The sequence below is a fragment of the Phyllostomus hastatus genome, unplaced genomic scaffold (assembly GCF_019186645.2).
Source record: "Phyllostomus hastatus isolate PE091 unplaced genomic scaffold, TTU_PhHast_1.1 phas_scaffold_78, whole genome shotgun sequence".
NCBI classification, from domain to species: Eukaryota; Metazoa; Chordata; class Mammalia; order Chiroptera; family Phyllostomidae; genus Phyllostomus; species Phyllostomus hastatus.
This window is the reverse complement of record NW_025334041.1, coordinates 111,944,054-111,951,203: the sequence shown is the minus strand read 5'-3', so window position 1 is coordinate 111,951,203 and position 7,150 is coordinate 111,944,054. Positions and strand designations below refer to the sequence as shown.

At 46.2% G+C, this 7,150-nt stretch overlaps 1 non-coding gene across 1 annotated transcript; it reads right to left on the bottom strand.

Annotated features, from left to right (window-relative positions):
- Positions 1-5,637: 5,637 nt before the first annotated feature.
- LOC123812255 lies at positions 5,638-5,823 on the bottom strand. Its single transcript, XR_006784536.1, has one exon. It is a non-coding gene; the product is annotated as a small nucleolar RNA SNORA74 (small nucleolar RNA).
- Between the last annotated feature and the right edge of the window lie 1,327 nt (positions 5,824-7,150).

Here is a 7,150-nt window from a genome sequence, read left to right as displayed (position 1 = left end):
CGTCTCTACCCCGGGGAGGGACGCTTCTCTCTCACCGTTGGCGGAGCGGCCCGGTCGAGACCGTGCGCTGGTTCGGCGCCAGCGTGCCAGACGCGTGAACAGGAGCACATTCACGTGCAGGTCCCGGGGTACACCATCCCCCCGCCCCCGCCAGCAACACACACCCAAAGCTGAGCGCTCTTCCCGTGGCTTCGGTCACGGCAGGGGGTGGGGCGAGACCTGGGAGGTGGGAGCGATCTCGGCTCTGAGCAGCTAGCTTGTGAACGTGGATGTGAATTCATTGTTTGAAGCTCATAGCACGAGAGAATACGGGTGCGGAAAGTTAAAGCGAGGCGGATTTTAGCTGAATGAAAAAGGAACCTCTGGTCATGAGACTGGTGCGCGGTAGAAGGGTGCCCGGTGATGTGTGTGCACGTGGATGGGGCTGTAGGGCTCTGAGTCGCCGCGTCCGTGGGTTTGGCGTGGAGAGAGGGTTCCCAGCTCTGGATGCACTAATAGTGTGAGGAATGGGGGCGGGGGGCGGTTTCTCTCCAGGTTTCACTAGTGTGTTCCCCCTGCATTTGCCCTGCACTGACCCCATCTGCACTGCCCTCTCCTCCTCCCATTTGTCCTGGGAGGGACCCTTGGATCAGGACACATGGGCGCTGGCAGGCACTTAGGAGCCCACGGGCCAGCCCCTCATGTCACACTGGGGAGGGGACACTGGTGGCATGGGTTGCACAGCTAACTAGCTGTACAGTCAGGCCAGTGTTGGAATCCTGGGCCCCACTCCCTTGCACCAGACGCAGAAGGAGCGCCGTGCTGCCTCCTCTGTGCTTCCGTTTGGTGCCAATTGTACAGGATGTGCCCGTTGTGGTGCCTGGGCTCCCTGTGCATTTGGACTTCTTCATCGTTCGTGTGTTACATTTAAAGCAATTATTTCATTTCTTCGCTGATATTCAGAGGTTTGAAATCAAAACATGGGAGGAGAAACCTGATTAATATTCATTTTTGTTTGTTTTGTTAAACCATTTAATTGAGTGGCTCTGGAGTCATCTGTTTTCTTTTTTAAGAAGAAGAAAGGGAAGGAAGAAAGTGAGTCTGGACAGCAAGTAGACTTTCTTTAGAAGTCCGTGGACAGTGTTTTCTTTACTCAGTCTATTGAAGTGCTGTGTCGGCTGGCACGAGGTACTTTTATTTTCTTCTCTCTGGGTATTCTTCCTGAAGAAGGTGGATGAAGTTGTCTGTACATATATTGGGACAGGAAACTGGGCATGGGTCCTGCGTCCTGGGTCCTGAGATGCATGGTGTTCACACTGTTCTGCATTTCTGAACCTCTCTCACCGTATGGCTGAGGTCTGGCTGGAGGCAGGACCATCAGTGACTGGCTCCCCCAGGGCCTTTCTGACACCATCTGTGCATCCATCCTGCAGGACGTTGGTCTGTGCTCATTGCCAGCCGAATGTGGAAGGTCAACAGGGTTCCAGGGCACTCAGTGGAGCCACATGTCAGAGAAGCCCTGGGTCCCTGAGTCACTGCATGGAGAGGCTGCCTGGCTCACGTCAGACTGGGACATGAGGAACAAGCAGGATTTCACTGGGTTCAGACACTGAATGGTCCGTTATGACAGCTCCATGTCATTACCGTAATGGGTACAGTCTTTGATGGGCAATTAGGATCTCCATGGCTAAACCACTTGTAAATGTCAGTTTTGATGAGTCACTTTCTGTCTCTCATCTTAGTGTAACCTCCCGCCCAATGGGGTGTGTTAGGTTCATCCACCAGCATCACTCTTCCCTTCTCGCAGGCACGCTGAGAGATAAATTGGAGCTATCCCTGGAAGAAGAGAGCGTATGAAGACAAGGCACTATTACCGCCACAATTTTAAGCACCATTCTGCCAAGTACAGAGAAAAATTATCACTTACTTTTGACAGAGTGTATCCTTTCTGCAGTTGCTATCAGCAGATAATTCCAAAGCACATGCCCCCAGTGACGGTGCCACCTTCTCTCTGATTATCCCTTTGATCATCATGAGCCCTTCAGTAGTGTCACTCATGGGCACTGTGTCTGTGACAGATACCGGGACCCAGACACGGTGCCAAGGTCTGTTACATCCTTGGAAATTTATTCCTAGAATATAGAAAATTTATTCCTGGAATATCTAGGAAATTTATTCCTAGATATTTTTAAACGTGTATATATATAATTTATTTATTTATTTATTTTATACCATAGTGACTCAAGCAGAAGTATAAAATTTCTGCACAGTCACACAATATACTTCTAATGTAAAAATCCCTGTTATGTTTTATTAATCTTCTTATGATTTTTCTCTAGGTGTCCAATGATACCATTGTCCCATATAATTTTGATGCAGTTGTTAATGGAATTGTTATCTTAGTTTCCCTTTCTGATAGTTTATTATTGATGTACAAAAATGCAACTAATTTCTGGATATTTATTTTGTATTCTGCTACTTAATCCATTTATCAGATATAATAGCTTTTTGGTGAAATCTTTAGGGTTCTCTATAAATAATCATAAATTGGTGCTGTGATTTTTATCCTCATTTTGTTTGTATGGTATATCTCATTTATTGATTTGTAGATATTTTACCAACTTTGCATCCCCAGAGTAAATTTCACTTGATCATGGTGGATGATCTTTTTAGTGTTTCCTGGATCTGGTTTGCTAATATTTTGCTAAAGATTTTAGCATCTATGTTCATCAGGGATACTAGCCTAGAATTTTCTTTCTTTGTAGTGTCTTTGTTTGATTATGGAATTAGGATAGTGCTGGCCTCATAAAATGAGCTTGGGAGTCTTCCTTCTCTTGAATTTCTAAGAATTGTTTGAGAAGGATAGGTGTTAGTTATTCTTTGAATGTTTGGTAAGATTCACCTGAGAAGCTATCTGGCCCAAGACTTTTATTTGTTTGGAGTTTTTTTTTTAACCTTTACCTCAGGATATTTTTTTCATTGCCTTTAGAGAAAGAGGGACAGAGAGTATAGGGACAAGAGAAGGAATGTAGAAAGAGAAGGCAAGAAATATTGATGTGAGAAACATTGATTGGTTGCCTTTCATACATGCCTCCACTGGGGACGGAACCCGCAACCCAGGCATGTTCCCCGACTGGGAATTGGAGCCACAGCCTCTCTGTTTGCAAGAGGATGCCCAATCAACTGAGTCACACTGGCCAGGGCTATTGGGAGTTTTTTAAATTACTGCTTCAATTTCATTAGTTGGTCTGTTCAGATTTTCTGCCTCTTCCTTATTGAGTTTGGAAGATAGTATGTTTCTAGGAATTTATCCACTTCTACCAGATTGTCTGATTTGTTGGCATATAGTTGTTCATAATGTTTTCTTACAATCCTTTGTATTTCTGTAGAGTCAGTTGTTACTTATCTTTTATTTCTGATTTTATTTACTTAGGTCCTCCTTTTTTCTTGATGGGTCTGGTTAAAGGTTTGTCAATCTTGTTTGTCTTTTCAAAGAACCAGCTCTTGGTTTCATCTATCTTTTGTATTGATTTTTTTAGACTCTATTTCCTAAATTTTTGCTCTGATCTTTTTATTTTTTTCCTACTCACTTTGGGCTTTATTTGTTGTTTTTTCTCAGTTCCTTTAAGTGTAGTTAGACTTTTTATTTGATATTTTTCTTGTTTGTTGAGATAGGCCTGTAGTGCTATGAATTACCCTCTTAGGATAGATTTAGGGTTGTTGTGTTCTCATTTTCATTTGTTTCAAGGTATCTGTTGACTTTTTCCTTAATCTCATTGTTAATCCAGCCATCATTTAGTAACATGTTATTTAGCCGCCATGTCTTTGTGCGTCTTTCAGTTTTCTTCTTGTGATTGATTTCTAGTTTCATACCATTATGTTCAGAGAAGATGCTTGGTATGATTTCAGTCTTCTTAAACTTACTGAGACTTGTTTTGTGTTCTAACATGTGGTCTGTCCTAGCAAATGTTCCATGTGCACTTGTAAATAGGTGGCAACCTATTTGCAGCTACAAAGCGATCCACAGTTTGTGGCTGCCTCTGCTGGGCCTGGGTGAACATGGAAAGTCCAAGCAGCACACCAAGGCTGGATTTTACCAGCACGAGGCCCAGGGGCTAGTCAACAAAGGTCCCAAGGCACTGTAAGATCCTGCTCAACCTGCCTCCACCTGCCAGCCACCTGTTAGTCTCCACCACCAAAAAAGCCTCTGGTGGTACTCAGGTTGCATGAAGTAGGTTCTCAGTCACCAGGAAGGGACAAGTAGTGTTCACCAGACTGATACAGGTTCAAACTCAATGTCAGTGCTGGGTTTGAGGCCACTCACCAAATATCCCTGGGTATACCAAGTCTAGCTACCACTTGATGTGTGCTTGCAAATCTTTGTTGTAAGGGAGTCGTTACAGCAAGTCAGGCACAGCTTATCAGGCCCAAACAGACCAAGATTTGGCTGTGTGAGGGTAGAGGTGTGCACAGGTTAGGTGTGTAAGGGAAAAATGGCCCCTGTCCTAGAGCCAGTTGACCTAGTCTGTCCAAGATTCTGCTGGGAGGTCAAGCTCAGCCGGGTGGGCAGCTGGGAGTCTAGAGGGTAGAGCTAGCGTATCTCCTGTGAGGGGGAGGTGCCGGTCCAGCTGGGCTAGGGTGCAGGTAGTGGCCTCTGCCTTAGAGCCACACAGCTCAGTCTGTCCCCTTTCACTTCTCTGCCCTTCCTACCAGTCTCAGTGTGGCTTCTTCTGTAAAAAATCCTTGGCAGACTTTTCTTCAGCTAGTCTTCAGCTGCTCTGAATTTTAACTGTAATTCCAGTTTGGTCCTAGAAGGTGGTAAGTATAATATCTACCTACTCCACTTCCATTTTGTATCTCTCACAATGTCTTTCCTTTTAAGGAGGAATTATATTCCACTTTATAGATGGGCCACGTCGTGTTTACCCATTTATCCATCAGTGGGACACTTGAGTCGCTTCCACGTTTTCACCATTGTGAATAACACTGCTGTGAACATGGGGGTGCACCTGTCTCTCCAAACCCTCCTTCAGTTCCTTGAGTAAACACCCAGAAGGGGGATTGCTGGAGTACATGGTAGTTGTTTGTTTTTTCAAGGAACCTCCACACTGTTTCCCACAGCAGCTGCACCATCAGTGTACAGGGGACCCAGAGCTGGCTTTCTTTGTAAGAGTGGAATTAAAGGGTTGAAACAGGCCACATCCCAGGACCTAAGGTGTCCAGGATCCGTAGTCTGAGATCAGCAGTGTGAGCTCAAGGGCTCCTCAGAGTGTCCGTGGGTTCTCAGAGGCCAGGGAGCTGCTTCCTGCTGTGGGTGATCCAGGGTCCCCTGGGATGTGGCAACCGAGTGAGAGCATGGCAGGGTCACGTAGCTGCGATCCTGTCACCATCACAAAAAGTTTAGTCTTCTCCTGTGTGGCTGATCCTAGCAGATGCCTCCTTCCATTTCCTTCCTAAGAGAACTGCAGTTCTGTTTGGACATCCGACCAAAGGCATGTTTATTGGGCAGCACCCTCCCAGCCTTCGCCCCCAGGGCTGGGTGAGCCAGCTGGCTGGGGCGCAGGAGAGAACAGGTGGGATAACATTTTCTTGGGTTTTCGTAATGTTTTCTTGCTATGACAACCATTAAATCTTTAAAAAATTGTGTGTGTGTGTGTGTGTATCTTCTCCCATACTAGAACTAAGCAGCCACTCTCAAGGAAGCACAGTCCTGCCTTGCACCAGCACCAGATGCCACCAGGACAGTGACAGAGACACCTGGAGGAAGAAGGCAGGACGCTCCTCTCCCAGCAGTGTTACCCTGTCCCAGTGGTGAGTCTGTCTGCACAGCTGACGGCTGCTGGGGCCAGTGAGGCTTCAGACAGGAGACTGACGTGATCTGGTTTATATTCTTCAAAGATCACTCTGAATTACATTTTTATGTTTATCTTTTTAATTTTTATTTATTTTACTTCACTTTTTTATATTTTAAATAGTTTTTCTAAATTTTTCCGTTAGAGTTGACATTCAATATCAGTTTCAGGTATACAGCATAGTAGTTAGATATTTATATACCTTATAAAGTGATCCCCCAAATAACTCTGCTGTGGGGTCTCCTATAAAAGGGTGTTAATCCCATTCAGGAGGGCTTTACCCTCATGACCTAATCATTCTCAAAGGTCCCCACCTTCATCTAGTTCTAATTGAATTTATTTGGGTGACATTGGTTAATAAAAGTATGTATGTTTCAGGTATACACTTCTCAATGCCTCGTCTGTATAGTGTGTGTTCGGCCCTCCAAGTTAAGTCTTTCATCCCCATTTATTCCTCCTAGACCCTCTTCTACCCGCCCCCACCCCACTCCCCCTCTAGAGACCACTCTGTGGTTTGACATTTGCAGTGATATTTGAGATGTGTCTTGAGAGCGGGTAGGATTTAGACCAGCGATTTTCAACCGGTGTGCTGCAGGAATCTTTAAAACATGCAATAGCTGACTGTTTAGTCAGGGGCACTCATCTCTTTTCAAGGCTTTTATCATTTTTTCTTTTCTTTTCATCTCTTTCTTTTGTTCTCATTTCTCTCTTTTCTCTTTTTTACCCCTTTACTTAGACTTCCTAATGAATTGACCATTACATTTCCAAAGCTCTGAAATGGCCAACAGATCTAGAAAGGCATTTCTTTAGGCTCCTGCTTAAAACCATGTTGTCATTTTTTAAATTCGACAATCTAAGGGAAAGGGGTCAGTGCCCCTGAGGGGACAGGCAGGGGAGCAGGAGACCCTCCATGAAGAAGGAGGGGCAGGAAAAAGGGGGCCCTCCATAGAGGAAGCAGGGCAGGGGAAACAGGAGGCCAGGAGAGGAGCAGAACAGGGGGACAGGGGACCCTGGGAGGGGCAGGGCAGTGGGGATGAGACCCTGGGAAGAGGCAGGGACAGGAAATGGGACCTTCCATGGAGAGGGTAGTATCCTCTGTCACCCGTCCTCATCCCCTGGCCTTCCAGCTCCTCCCCACCCATAAAAGGCCCCCTGTCATCTTTGCCCTGCCCCCTCCATGGAAGACCCCTACTACCCTGCCCAGCCTTCTCCACGAAGGGTCCCCATTACCCCTGCCCTGCACCCTCCAAGGGGGGTCCCCTACCCCATCTGTCCTGCCTCCTCCATGGAGGGTCCCCCCCACCCCTGCCCTGTCCCAT